At 37.5% G+C, this 16,114-nt stretch overlaps 1 long non-coding RNA gene across 1 annotated transcript; it reads right to left on the minus strand.

Moving 5' to 3' along the window:
• LOC107624354 lies at positions 1,557-3,770 on the minus strand. The gene is made up of 2 exons (XR_001616853.2): positions 3,338-3,770; positions 1,557-2,240 (listed from the first exon to the last, which is right to left on the minus strand). It is a non-coding gene; the product is annotated as an uncharacterized LOC107624354 (long non-coding RNA).

The raw sequence follows: 16,114 nt of genomic DNA on the forward strand, positions 1-16,114 counted from the left end.
ATTTGCATATGTTTGAATTGTTTGGGTTTGCCTACTTGTTTTGGATTGTTATATCATATATGCTATGTTACCTGATTATGTGCTACTTGTTCTACTTGTACTTTAATTGTGTTTTACTTGTCTGTATTGCTTGTTTTTGTACAACTGAGAGGTCCCTCATGTTGGTGTCGGTGGACGCTGATGGCTGTTCTTGATAAGAAGAATTGATGATGTGATTGAATAATGATGATGATTATTGAATGAGATAATTTGAGCTCCCTAGGTAGACGCAGTGAAGTGATTTCACTTGCTCCAGGTGAGGATATGAAATAATGATATGATATTGCTGAGATAGAATAGCTGGGGATGGTTTTATTTATAATTCTTATCCTGGTTTGTTGGAGAGTTAGAAAGTCGGGAAACATGAGAAATATGAATTAAATTTAGCATTCCCTTATGACAGTTGCCTGTTCATGGATTAGCGAGAACCTAGGATGGATATTTGGTGAAAAGAAGCTTAGGATGCTTAATGAGTTTTTATTGCAATGCATTGTATTTATTTGGCACTTTTACCGTACTGGGAACCCATGGGTCAAGGGTTCTCATTCTGTATATATCTCTTGTTTTTCAGATACAGGTCCAGGTGCTCAGAAGTGAGCTGTGGTTCATCTGTGAGATGGCGAAGATGTTTATATTCTCCACTTTATGTTTTAATTAGAATCTCTCCACCTTTATTTTAAAACGCTTATATTATGTATTGAACTCTTTTGAACTTGTCTATAGAGGCTTTCATGTTCTATTTGGGAGAGATTAGGAGGTAATGTTGTCATCTACTTTTATACATTGTATCCTAGCCGGCCTAAACTTCGCGGGTCGCGACTAGTGACTATTTACTTATGTTATATATCCATATACTGTCATTCTCTTATTCTCCTTTATGCCTTTATCTGTATATCGCTTTCGACTTCACGCTCTATCTTTCAGTTGTCGATGCGTGAGTGATACGACTTCGCGATTTTATTTTTACTCTTTTCAGGCTTCTCGATTAATACTCCTTTCAATTTTACTTATAGTTATGTATTAAAAATCCACATGAGATTCGTACCACCGTAACATCATTGACTTATGACTCAAGCATAAGGATTTGAATATTAGGGTGTTACAAGTTCCCCCTAAAACTAAGCATTTCGGTTTGTAAAATCCAATTGTGTGCGGAAGTTTTGAAAAATAACGTTTTCAAAAACAAAAGATGTTCCCCATTTCAAAAATCTTTTATGTTCCCTTAAAACTTATTTTTTGGAAACATAGCATATATAAGTTTTTGAAAAACCATCTTTAATCAAACAAATTTCAATCTTTAATCAAACAAATTTCAAACAAGTTTTAAAACATACTTATTTTTTTTCCTTTTGGCAGTAGCAAAAAGAAAGGACAATAAGTTCACATACATAGTACTTGCTTCATAAAATATTATCTTGGCATTTTATTAATCTATCATTAGTCAAATAATCATTTAATAATTTCTTATACTACTCGACATATAAGCATAATTATAAGCAATTGAAGCATGATAGACATTTAACCATAAACAAGCAAATATAACCAAGTTTAAGCATTCAACTAAATAAGATCATAAGGCATAATGAAAAACCTAAGGTTAATGGCATTAGTCCATAAACATAAAGATATAAAGTGCAAGATATAAAGTTCTCCATGCTTCACCAACAACCATCATTCATCCACAAGTCTTCATTCTTGAGGTAGTGGCTTGTGAATTCCAAAGTGAGCAAACATTACATCCAATTGTTGTTGATTTTGAAGCATCCTTCCTTACTTTTGTAACGCCTTCATTTGCTCTTCATAGTTTCTTGTCATGGTGGTATAGAGAGAAAATTGATGAAGTCTCACTTGTTCAATATTATCCATGCATTCTTGAATTATTGGTGGAGATGTAGGTGGTGGTTGTGTACTTGAGCTCCCTTTATCATCTTTCTTTCCTTCTCTAAAAGTGTGAGTTCCAATAGGCCATGAAAATATCTTATAGACTCTTTGTTCATGCTCAAAGTCTATGCGATATTTCTTCAAAATTCTCATAATTGCCAAGGGATATACTAGACCTTTGTCATCTCTTCGGCATTGCAACATATGAGATCTCACAAAATAAGCCCAATTGATTTTCTTTCTTTTAATAAGAGCATAAAAAAAGTACATAATTATCAAAATACAAAGTAGTATGGCTTGTCTTCCTTGGATTTGAGTACCTAAGAAATAAGATAATGAAAAAATCTATATTAAAGCACCATGTTAGTGATAGTTGGCCTATTTGATGAACCTTTTCTACAGGAATTAGTTAAGCTAACACTTGCTAACAATTCATCTTCATTATAATCTTCCCAATCTTGAGGTTTGCAAACCCATAAAAATCAAATCCATTAGTAGGCAAGTCTAGCAACTTAGCGAATTCATCCAAAGTGAGCTTAATTTCCTTATTTCTAACATTAGCTAGCAAGATATCATCTTCTAATCTTAGTGTAGCATAAAACTATCTAACCAAGTATTCATAAAATTAGCTCATATTGAATGCATAAAGTCTAATTGTGGGAGGAATAAGATTTTTTTTTATCCAATATCAAGGCAAACTTATTCTAAAGTTTTAAACTTATAACAATATTGTATACAAATTCGAATTTCATATAATATACCACATATCTTAATTTAACCTTATCTATGTTATTAAATCTAACTAACACTATCACTACCATTTTAAACTATTTCAAAATAGCCCTACTTTTAATTGAATACGAAATCAACCGAATAAATAAGAATTTTATGAACTAACCTTTTTATTGATATATCTAGCAACACAAGCAATGCCATGTAATCAGTAAAAATAATCTAGTTCATCCATCACAAGTACTTTTTATTGTTTGCTGCTTGTAGTTCCCTGGATTTTCTCTCTTGACAGAGGAAGGTGAAATGCTAAATCGTGAGAGTCCAATACAATTTTGTTTTCTCTTCGCACTAATAAATCTTTATAGGGTACCAACATTTATCATTCTAGGTCATGCTAAATCGTGATCAACTATTTATCAGTGTTTTGAAAATCAGACTGAATTGTCTGGTCAAACCATCCATTAGAACTTGTTTGATTGGGAACCGATGCTTAACTCGGTTCAACTCGAGTAAAATTGTCTTGTCTTCTAACTAGTGCCGACCGCAAAATAGTTCGAAAAGCGATGAATTGGAGCGAACTAAAAACTGGACGATTCTTGGCAAAACAATGAAAAAATATTTAAAGAAGAGGCAAATATGGAATTTTTGTTATGAAAAAAGGAAACGGTGAAAGAAAGAAGCAAACCTGGTAGAGTAGGAATTGAATGGAAGAAGGAAGATTTGAAGCAACGGCATAGGAATTACAAACATAGAGCATAAACAGATCCAGACTCAGAAGAGGAAAGATGAAGGACATAGAGGCAAATGATGACAGCTCAAGTAGAAGGAGAGGCTGACGATGGCAGCACGAGCAGAGGGAGAAGCGGACAAAAGTAGCGCGAGAATGAGAGGCTGTGAATGACAATTAAGTAAGAAAACAAATAGGATCAGAGTGTTGAGTAATGGCTGTGACACCCCTCTTTTATATAACTACCCATTTATTATGGTGTAATTAGATGCCTTTAATCGCAACTCTTTGGCTTCTTTTGAATCAACATGTAAAATTCCATGTTCTAAATACATTTATATTAGGTCCATCCAAGTACTAACATTGCTAGAATGTAAAATCGTAACACTACAAATACTAACAGAAGGTTCTGAAAGTACCTCTTATATTAAGCTTCAATTTTCATTTCTAGGTTTAGTACTGGCTAATTTGGATAACACATTAGCTCGTGTGTTCTATTTCCTAGGTACATGTTTAATACAAAAGGAATCAAAATGTTGTACCTTATCCTGTACATTTTTTAAGTACAGTTGTGGTAACAGATCCTGAGCTTAATACTCGTTATTAACCTGGGAGGTTACATTTTTGAATTACTAAATACTGTGATTTTTGTTGTGCCAACTTCCGGGCTAATGCTAGTCCCGCAAGTAATGCCCCATACTCAACTTGATTCTTTGAAATGGAAAACTCAAATTTTATAGGAGCTTCAATCACCATGTTTTCTGCTGTAGTTAGGTTGACACCGACACTTTCACTTTTTAATATTTGAGGCTCCATATACATAAACTTTCCATCCCATTACATCGGTAATAGGATGAGTCATTTCAGCTAAAAATTTAACCATCGCTTGAGCCTTAATAGCAGAACAATATTAGTATTGAATATCAAATTGAGATAATTCTATGAGCCTCGGTTGGTTGGTTCGCACAATTATTAAATAACTATAAAAATACTATCGTAACTGGTGCGCCAACGTTAATACAGCAAAATCTAAGTTTTTTAACTTTAAATATTTTAGTTCAGATCCTTAAAAGACCTTACTAATAAAATAAACAGGTTGTTGACGCTAACTGTCATCTTCCAAAACTAAGGCTGAAGCCATAGTTTCATCAGTGACTAATAAATATAAGTATAAGGGCTTTCTAGGTTCAGATTTTGCTAAGACAGGAGGAGAGGATAATAAATTTTTATAATGTTGAAATGTTGTTTCATATTCTTCTGTCCAGATAAAATCCAAATATTTCCTCATTAAATTAAAAATCGACCTTGGTTTTTCAACTGAAAGCTCCCAAAAATCTTGATAAAGCGGCTAACCGACTTGTAAGTCTTTGTACGTCTTTGAGGTTCTAAGGACTCGACAGGTCGAAAATAGCTTGACATTTTTCAAGAGGGTAAACTATCAAAATGGTACCCAAAATATTTTGGTGTTGACAAAAAAGTCCCTGAAAGATTTTAAAATTTGACAAAAACAGTCAAACGTGAAAGCATGACGTCATAGTGAATGAAAAATGTTGATCTGGCAATTAAAAAAGCTTCAATGATGGCGGCAGAGAGCTCCGATGGTGTTTTTCTCCTTTTCTTCTAATCCAAAACCTTTTTCATAACCATTCATTCATTATCAACCACGAGAGCTTCAATGGCTTTCCTCCTTTTCTTCTAATCCAAAATCTTTTTCGTACCTTTGCAAGACAGTTGTATTCCATGGAATCCATGATTGCTTACTTCTCCAAGAGAAGGTTTTCCATGAGATCGGTGAACTATCGTTGTTGTGGTTGGTGGAAGTGGCAGTGGCATTGATAAACCAATATTTTATGGTTTATCTTGTGCTCAATTGAGTGGTTTCATCAAGTCTTTGCACACTTATTCATACGAAATTGCATGGTTTAACAATTCCTTCCTAGTTTTGTTTTATGGCTGAAAAATTGCTTCCTAAGCCTTTAATTTGTGTATTTTTAATCCTTCTTTATACCATTCTATGCCGTGATCTGTGTGTTCAGTGTTTTCAGGCCTTATAGGGCAGGAATGGCTTAGAGGATGGAGAGGAAGCTTGCAAAAATGGAAGGAGCACAAGAAATAAAGGAGATAACCAGCGAGCATCGACGCGCACGCATGGATCACGCGTGCGCGTGGATTGGAGTTTTGCACGAAGATGCGTGCGCATGCCTGACGCGCACGCGTGAAACGCGAAGATGATCAGCAACGCGTACGCGTGACTGACGCGTACGCATGACATGCGCGATCTGCAGAAATTACAGAAAATGATGGGGGCGATTTTGGGCCGAGTTTGGACCCAATTTTAGGCCCAGAAACATAGACTAGAGCCAGGGAACATGCAGAGACTCAACACACATTCTCATTAGCATAGTTTTTAGGTTTTTAGATTGGAATCTTAGGGAGAAATCACTCTTCCTCTAGGTTTTCTACACATTGATAGTTTTATAGTTTATGCTTTTGCTTTGGATATTGAGAAGAGTCATTACCTCCGTTGAAGTTATTATTCTAGTTTGTTTTCTTATTCCCTTACTCTTCCATATCCTTAATTTTTATTCAAAGTTACAATTGGATTGTTTTTAGAATTTATTAATGGAAAGGATTACTTTTATTTTTAATTAATTTGTAGTTATTGTTTATCATGTCTTCCTTCTATTTCCTTGTTAATTCTGTGCAATTAATTTCCATGTCAATGGAGCAGACTCCCAACTTGACTTGGGGGTTGATTAAATGGAGACCCTAGAGTTGGAATGCTCAAGTGATTAGTTAAATTGGAAGTTGTTGGCTAATTCTCTATTTACTAACGCTAGACCTTCCCAAGGAAGAGGACTAGGATTTGCGAATAAGAGTTAGCTCAATCACTTGACTTTCCTTTATTTAGTAAGGGTTAACTAAGTGAAAATAACAACCTCTTTATATTACACTTGAGAGAATTCCAACAAGGACAGAACTTCCAATTAATCATTCCCCCAGTCAAGGCTTTTTATTTCGAATACATAAATCTCTTTTAATTTTCATTGCGTTAATTTACAATTATTTATTTCCTGTTATTCAACTCTCAAAAATTCTCGGAAAACTCTTGATTAATAAGATAGCACCCTTTTGTCAACTCGTTGGGAGACGACCTGGGATTCATACTCCCAGTATTTTTATTCTAATTTTGTGACAACCTTTCTAAATTGATAAGCGGATTTTAGCTGGTTAAGAACTGTACTTACAACGCTATTTCTTATATTAATTTCTTAATTGGCCAATTTCCGCCCGCATCAATTTTTGGCTCCGTTGCTAGGGAGTTGCAATTGTGTGCTAAATTATTAGTTAGTGTACATATTTTTAATTTTCGCATATTTTATTTTATTTTATTACCATGAACTGTATGTTTCTTTCATTGAATGACACGTTCGTTGCCTGATCCGAGCTTAGCCGCATTTGATCCTGAAATTGAAAGAACTCTTTCAATTATTAGGCGAGCTCGGCATAGGTTAGCCTCTAAGGGTGGTAAAGTGGTTATTATCAATTCACCAGTCTCGTCTGAGGGCGAATCCGAAGTGCCATCTGAGGAAGAAACAAGCTCCTTTTCTACTAATTCGGTTGATTTACGTGCAGGTAACATGGCAGCACCCAGGAGGATTACTCTCCAGAAAGCTGGAGCCCCAGACTTTACTCTGCAACCGTATCAAGTGCGCCAACCAAATCTGGCTGCAGATTTTGAACTGAAGACTGCACTAATTGACTTGATGCCCAAGTTTCATGGCTTACCTGCTCAGGAGCCTATCAAGCACCTCAGGGATTTTCAGACAGCCTGTTCTACTGTTAGGCGTCATGGTGCAGATGAAACTTCTATTCTGCTAACTGCCTTCCTGTTTTCTCTTGAGGGAAAGGTGAGGGAGTGGTACTACTCCCAACCTAAAGCAATCGTTACTAACTGGGATACGCTCAGGAGAGAATTCTTGGAAAAATACTTTCCAGCTGAAGTTACAGATAGATTGAAGAAAGAGATTTCCTACATTGTTCAAGGCGAATCAAAAACTCTCTATGAGTATTGGAAGCTCTTCAAGAATCTTCTGGACGCATGCCCCATCACATGATTGACAGATTGGTATTGATCAGATACTTCACTCAAGGCATGAAGCCTCGGGATAAGACTACGTTGGATGGTGCAAGTAATGGTTTTCTGAAAAGTACAAGACTGCAGATGAAGCGTGGCAACTGATCAGCGACCTAGCTGAGTCCACTCGGAATCACAGGCACAGGAACAACCACGCCAAGACTGTTGCAGAGGTTTCCTCTAGTAGTGAGACTACTGCCTTCACACAGGCTATATGTGAGATGACCAACCTACTGAAGCAGATACAGCTGAATCAACAACAACCTCAGCCTCCCTCACCACAACAAAGTCAACAGTTGGTTTCTCAAAGAGTATGTGGAATATGTGTTGATTACACTCATTACACTGATGAGTGCCCGCAGCTCCAACAAGAAGACAACACCTTGGCAGCTACTCATAATTTCTATGACCGTTCGAATCAAGGATACAATCAACAAGGTGGCAATTACAACCAAGGTGGAAACCACAATCAAGGTTGGCAAGATAATTTCAACCAGGGATGGAGAGATAATTCCAACCAAAGTTGGAGGGACAACTACAATAGAGGAGGCAGAGACAACAATAGAAATCAGAGGTGGAACAACAACAACAGACAGCAGAATCAAACCAGCCTTACAGAGTACCTCACCCAAGGCAGTCCCAAGCGCTTCAAAACAACCAACAGCAGGTCCCTCAAATCACTTACCCATCTTCCTCCCCTAATGACGAGTTGCTTCACTCTCTTGCACAAAGACAAACGACCATGGAAAACACACTTACTGGTCTGACTTCTGCTATACAAGCTCTCGTCTCTCAGATGGGATCGTCGAGTACCTCCAACACTCAACCTTTAAGCTCCAGTACAATTCCTTCTCAACCTATACCCAACCCCAAGGGTGGCATCAATGCCATCACTTTAAGGTCCGGAACCACACTACAAGAGAAGAATCATGAGGAGCCAAGCTCAGAGGAAAACATACAAGTTGAAGGCGTTGTGGAGGCAGAGGATGCTGAAGAAGAGGATGTAATACAAGACTTGGTTGAAGAAAAAGTAGCTCAGCCAAGGAATGGTGCACCAAGGGACGCAGAAGTTGCAAGTGGCACCATTCCTATCCCATTTCCATACCTTGCTAGGAAGTCCAGAAAGCAGATGGAACTAGACCCTAAAATGGTAGAAATATTTAAAAAGGTTGAGGTAACCATTCCACTTTTTGATGCCATTCAGCAGGTACCTAAATATGCTAAATTTATAAAGGATTTGTGCATGCATAAAGATAAATTACAGAATTTAGAAACTATTCCTCTAGGTAGTTTCATTTCTGCATTGGTAGGTGATATACCTGAAAAATGTAGTGACCCAGGTCCATGCATGGTTACTATTACTATAGATGGTGTGAAATTTCTTGACTGTATGTATGATTTAGGAGCGTGTGTTAGTATAATGCCATTGTCTGTATATGATGCTTTGAGGCTCCTTCCCTTAAAAAGGTCGGCAGCTTGTTTTGTTTTAGCAGATAAAAGCATTATCTCTGTGGTTGGAATTGCTGAGGACGTACTGGTGAGCATTAAGGGGCTCACATTTCCTATTGACTTCTATATTTTGGAAATACCCCCTAATGACTCAGGAAGACCATCATCCATCCTGCTTGGGAGGCCATTCTTGAAGACTTCAAAATTCTAGCTGGATGCCTTCTCAGGAACTTACTCTTTTGAGATAGATGGCATAGCAGTGAGCTTCAATCTGGATGAAGCTATGAAGCATCCCCCTGAAGATCATTCTATCTTCCAGTGCGACATCATTGATGAAACTGTAGCTGCAGTTCACCAGGAGGAAGTAGAAGAGAGGCACATGGAGCAAGATGCAAGCGTGGGGACACTCCCTGGACAAGATGAAGACACGTTACAACCATCACTGATTCCAGATGATCAAGTGCCTAGCCATGAGCAGAAATTGGAATTAAAGCCCCTTCCATCCCACCTTAAGTATGCTTACCTTGGGGATAATCAGAAGCTCCCAGTTATCATTGCAAGGGAACTCACCTCCCAACAGGAGGAGTAACTGCTCAGTGTGCTGAGAAGACACAAGAAAGCAATTGGGTTGAGCCTGGCGGATATAGTAGGCATTAGCCCTCAAGTTTGTGAGCACAGAATATTTTTAGAAGAGGGAGCAAGACCTGTCCGTCAACCCTAAAGAAGACTGAATCCCACCATCTTAGAAGTTGTCAAGAAAGAAGTGAACAGGCTACTTGAAGCAGACATTATCTACCCCATCTCAGATAGTGAATGGGTCAGTCCAGTACAAGTGGTGCCCAAGAAGTCTGGAGTCACAACAGTAAAGAATGAGCATGGAGAGCTCCTGATAACTAGAGTGCAGAATTCATTGAGAGTTTGCATTGATTAAAGGCGTCTCAACCAAGCTACTCGCAAGGATCATTACCCCTTGCCATTTATTGATTAGATGCTTGATCGCCTATCAGGTAAATCACATTACTGCTTTTTAGATGGTTATACAGACTATTTTTAAATTCATATAGCTCCTGAAGATCAGAAGCAGACTACTTTTACATGTCCCTTTGGAACGTATGCATACAAAAGGATGCCTTTTGGCTTATGTAATACACCGTCTACTTTCCAAAGATGCATGATGAATATCTTCTCAGATCTTATTGAGAACTGTATGGAAGTTTTCATGGATGATTTTAGCGTATATAGTGATTCATTTAGCCTTTGCTTGGATAGTTTAGCTAGAGTATTAGACAGGTGTGTTAGTTCAAACCTTGTTTTAAATTTTGAAAAATGTCACTTTATGGTAAAACAAGGCATTATACTAGGACATGTTGTATCTAATACTGGTATTTCTGTTGATCCAGCAAAGGTAGATGTCATTTCTAGTTTACCTTACCCCTCCTCCGTGAGGGAAGTCCGTTCGTTTTTTGGCCACGCAGGTTTCTACAGGAGATTTATCAAGGACTTCAGTAAAGTAGAATTGCCTTTATCCAGACTGCTGCAGAAAGATGTTGAGTTCGAGTTGAGTAAGGACTGCATGAATGCATTTGATCAGCTGAAAATCGCCTTAACTCACGCTCCGATTATGAGAGGACCAGACTGGAGCCAGCCATTTGAAATTATGAGTGATGCCTCAAACCATGCAGTAGGAGTGGCGCTGGCTCAGCGCGAAGGTAAGGATCCTTTTGTAATTGCTTATGCTTCTAAAACTTTAGATGCTGCTCAGTCAAATTACACTACCACTGAAAAAGAGCTTCTGGCTATTGTTTTTGCTCTGGATGAATTCCGAGCCTATTTACTTGGTACTAAGTGGTAGTGTACTCAGACCACGTAACTCTAAAATATTTATTAGCTAAAAAAGAGTCCAAACCAAGGTTAATACGTTGGATACTATTGCTACAAGAATTTGATTTAGAAATTAAGGATAGGATTGGTAACCAGAATTTAGTGGCAGACCACTTGAGTCGCCTTGAGCACATTAAAACTGACTCCACTCCTATCAATGATGCTTTTCCATTTGATAACTTGCACGCAGTATCTGAAGTAGTTCCTTGGTATGCACCTGTAGCTAATTATCTAGTTAGCCATACTTTCCCTCCTAATTTTACTAAGCATCAAAGAGACAAGCTGGAAAGTGAGTATAAATATTATATATGGGATGACCCATATTTATGGAGGTGTGGTACTGACCAGGTAATTAGAAAATGTGTGCCCCAATCAGAATTCCAGTCCATTTTAGAGATCTACCACTCTTCTAAGAGTGGAAGACATTTTGGCCCTCAAAGAACAGCTAAAAAAATTTTAGACTGTGGATTCTGGTGGCCTACTCTTTTTAAAGATGCTACTACCTTCTGTAAATCCTGTCCCATGCCAAAGATTTGGTAATATATCCAAGAGGGATGAGATGCCCCAACAGATTATGCTTTTCTGTGAAATTTTTGATGTTTGGGGCATTGACTTCATGGGTCTATTTCCAAACTCTGGTGGTTTCTTATATGTACTGTTAGCTGTAGATTATGTTTCTAAATGGGTGGAAGCAATTCCTACCCACACTGATGATGCTAACACTGTTATCTCCTTTGTTAGAAACCATATTATCTGTCGCTTTGGATCACCACGAGCAATCGTGAGTGATCAAGGCACTCACTTTTGTAATAGGAGACTAGCAGGACTACTGAAGAAGCATGGGATCGTTCACAAAGTGGCAACAGCTTACCATCCCCAGACCAATGGACAAGCAGAGGTGTCTAACAGAGAAATAAAGCGTATTCTGGAAAAGATAGTAAATCCTCATAGGAAGGACTGGAGCACCAGACTTGTTGATGCGCTCTGGGCATATCGGACAGAAAATGCTAGGGGCGATTTTGGGCGGAGTTTGGACCCAGTTTCCGGCCTAGAAATACAAACTAGAGCCAAGGAACATGCAGAGACTCAACACACATTCTCATTAGCATAGTTTTTAGGTTTTTAGATTGGAATGTTAGGGAGAAATCACTCTTCCTCTAGGTTTTCTACACATTGATAGTTTTATAGTTTATGATTTTGCTTTAGATATTGAGAAGAGTCATTACCTCCGTTGAAGTTATTATTCTAGTTTGTTTTCTTATTCCCTTACTCTTCCATATCCTTAATTTTTATTCAAAGTTACAATTGGATTGTTTCTAGAATTTATTAATGCAAATGATTACTTTTACTTTTAATTAATTTGTACTTATTGTTTATCATGTCTTCCTTCTATTTCCTTGTTAATTCTGTGCAATTAATTTCCATATCAATGGAGTAGACTCCCAACTTGACTTGGGGGTTGATTAAATGGAGACCCTAGAGTTGGAATGCTCAAGTGATTAGTTAAATTGGAAGTTGTTGGCTAATTCTCTATTTACTAACGCTATACCTTCCCAAGGGAGAGGACTAGGATTTGCGAATAAGAGTTAGCTCAATCACTTGACTTTCCTTTATTTAGTAAGGGTTAACTAAGTGAAAATAACAACCTCTTTATACTACACTTGAGAGAATTCCAACAAGGACAGAACTTCCAATTAATCATTTCCCCAGTCAAGGCTTTTTATTTCGAATACATAAATCTCTTTTAATTTTCATTGCGTTAATTTACAATTATTTATTTCCTGTTATTCAACTCTCAAAAATTCTCGGAAAACTCTTAATTAATAAGATAGCACCCTTTTGTCAACTCGTTGGAAGACGATCTGGGATTCATACTCCCAGTATTTTTATTCTAATTTTGTGATAACCTTTCTAAATTGATAAGCGGATTTTAGCTGGTTAAGAACTGTACTTACAACGTTATTTCTTATATTAATTTCTTAATTGGCCGATTTCCGCCCGCATCAGGAATCATTGTTATTGTTCTTGTAGATGTAGCTTCTGCGGATTTTGTGGTTGAAGAAGATGGACCAATGGTGTCTGGGTGAGATGGGAGGAAGGTGAGGATGCGATTGATCAGCCTCTTAAAAAACTTGCTCCATATTCTGTTGTTCATCCATTGTGTGGTGTTGAAGGTGCTTGTTATCGCAGTGGTGGTGGTGGTGCCATTGGTGATGGCGAAAGTGTAAGAGAAAAGGTGCAGATGGTGATGGTGATGATAAAACCTTCTATGATTGTTTGATAAGAAAGGTAATATGAAAAAGAGTAAAGGACGTGATTTGGGAAAATTAGGAGTCATGGTTCTCTCTCTCAAAACTTTCGGTTGCTAGGTTAGCATTTTCTGTTCACTGTGACAACATGCTATTACGTTTAGGTGTTTTTGTCAAATTTTAAAATATTTTGGAGGTTATTTTGTCTTTTGTGTCTTTTAAGGTCCTTTTTGTCAGCACCAAAATCATTCAGGTACTATTTTGGTAATTTACTCTTTTTCAAAATTAGTTTCAATACCTCTTTGGGTTGCCATGAAGCCAAAGTATTTTTCCTCCCCAAACTCCAAAGGCAAACTTTACCAGATTTAACCTCATCTGGTGAAGTCAGAGGTGATTGAAGATTTCTAGCAAGTCAACAATCAATTCGGCATCTTCTTTGGTCTTTATCAACATATCGTTGATGTAGACTTTCATGTTTTTCTCGATCTGTTGCTTGAACACTATGGTCATCAATCTTTAATAAGTGGTCCCTGTATTTTTTAAATCAAAAGGCATTATAGTACAATAATAAATTCTTTCTAGAGTAATAAAAGCAGTTTTATCTTCATTTGGTGGGTGCATTTGTATTTGCTTATAACCACTAAATGTATCCAAAAAATTTAAAACCCAATATCCCGATGCAGAATGGTGTGTGAAATCGTGATCATTCCTTCCTTGGTAACGGCGCTAAAAACTCAATACGCACGTTCATAATCTTAATTCTTTGTCACAACTTCGTACAACTAACCAGCAACTGCACTGGGTCGTCCAAGTAATAAACCTTACGTGAGTAAGGGTCGATCCCACAGAGATTGTCGGTTTGAAGCAAGCTATGGTTACCTTGTAAATCTCAGTCAGGCGGATTCAAAAGGTTATAGAGTTTTAATAATTAAAAGATAAATAAAACATAAACTAGGATAGAGATACTTATGTAATTCATTAGTGAGAATTTCAGATAAGCATATAGAGATGCTTTCGTTCCTCTGAACCTCTGCTTTCCTGCTGTCTTCATCCAATCATTCCTACTCCTTTCCATGGCAAGCTATATGTTGGGCATCACCGTTGTCAATGGCTACTTCCTGTCCTCTCAGTGAAAATGGTCCAAGATGCTCTGTCACAGCACGGCTATTCATCTGTCGGTTCTCGATCATACTGGAATAGGATCCATTGATCCTTTTGCATCTGTCACTATACCCAGCACTCGCGAGTTTGAAGCTCGTCACAACCATCCCTTCCCAGATCCTACTCGGAATACCACAGACAAGGTTTAGACTTTTCGGATCTCAAGAATGGCCGTCCATGGGTTCTAACTTATACCACGAAGACACTAATAACTCGGACTTGGTCCTCTGTATTAGATATCCAAGAGATATCCATTCAATCTAAGGTAGAACGGAAGTGGTTGTCAGGCACGCGCTCATAAGTTGAGAATGATGATGACTGTCACGATCATCACATCCATCATATTAAAGTGCGAATGAATATCTTAGAAGCGGAATAAGTTGAATTGAATAGAAAAACAGTAGTACTTTGCATTAATCTTTGAGGAACAGCAGAGCTCCACACCTTAATCTGTGGTGTGTAGAAACTCTATCGTTGAAAATACATAAGTGATGAAGGTCCAGGCATGGCCGAGAGGCCAGCCCCCAAACGTGATCAAAGATGAAACTCTCGATGATCCAAAGATATAAATACAATAGTAAAAAGTCCTATTTATACTAAACTAGTTACTAGGGTTTACAGAGATAAGTAAATGATGCAGAAATCCACTTCCGGGGCCCACTTGGTGTATGCTTGGGCTGAGCATTGAGCTTTACACGTGTAGAGGTCTTTCTTGGAGTTGAATGCCAGTTTGTAACCTGTTTCTGGTGTTTAACTCCACTTTGCAACCTATTTCTAGCGTTTGACTCCAGAATGCAGCATAGAACTGGCGTTCAACGCCAGTTTACGTTGTCTATCCTTAATTAAAGTATGGACTATTATATATTTCTGGAAAGCTTGGATGTCTAATTTCCAACGCAATTGAGAGCGCACCATTTGGAGTTCTGTAGCTCCAGAAAATCCACTTTGAGTGCAGGAAGGTCAGAATCCAACAGCATCTGCAGTCCTTCTTCAACCTCTGAATCTGATTTTTGCTCAGGTCCCTCAATTTCAGCCAGAAAATACCTGAAATCACAGAAAAACACACAAACTCATAGTAAAGTCCAGAAATGTGAATTTTATTTAAAAACTAATAAAAATATACTAAAAACTAACTAAATCATATTAAAAACTATGTAAAAATAATGCCAAAAAGCGTATAAATTATCCGCTCATCACAACACCAAACTTAAATTGTTGCTTGTCCCCAAGCAACTGAAAATCAAATAGGATAAAAAGAAGAGAATATACTATAAATTCCAAAATATCAATGAAACTTAGCTCCAATCAGATGAGCGGGACTTGTAGCTTTTTGCCTCTTGAATAGTTTTGGCATCTCACTTTATCTATTGAGGTTCAGAATGATTGGCATCTATAGGAACTTAGAATTCAGATAGTGTTATTGATTATCCTAGTTCAGTATGTTGATTCTTGAACACAGCTACTTTATGAGTCTTGGCCGTGGCCCTAAGCACTTTGTTTTCCAGTATTACCATCGGATACATAAATGCTACAGACACAAAACTGGGTGAACCTTTTCAGATTGTGACTCAGCTTTGCTAAAGTCCCCAATTAGAGGTGTCCAGAGTTCTTTGATGCTCAAAGCCTTGGATCCTTTTTATTACCCATGCCTTTTGGTTTTAAGGGCTACTGGCTTTTTGCTGTTGCCTTTTGGTTTTAAGAGCTTTTGGCTTTTTCTGCTTGCTTTTTCTTTTTTTTTTCTATTTTTTTTCGCAAGCTTTCTGTATTCACTGCTTTTTCTTGCTTCAAGAATCATTTTTATGATTTTTTAGATTATCAAATAATATTTCTCCTTTTTCCTTATTCTTCAAGAGCCAA

Source organism: Arachis ipaensis, chromosome B10 (assembly GCF_000816755.2).
Source record: "Arachis ipaensis cultivar K30076 chromosome B10, Araip1.1, whole genome shotgun sequence".
Classification (NCBI taxonomy): domain Eukaryota; kingdom Viridiplantae; phylum Streptophyta; class Magnoliopsida; order Fabales; family Fabaceae; genus Arachis; species Arachis ipaensis.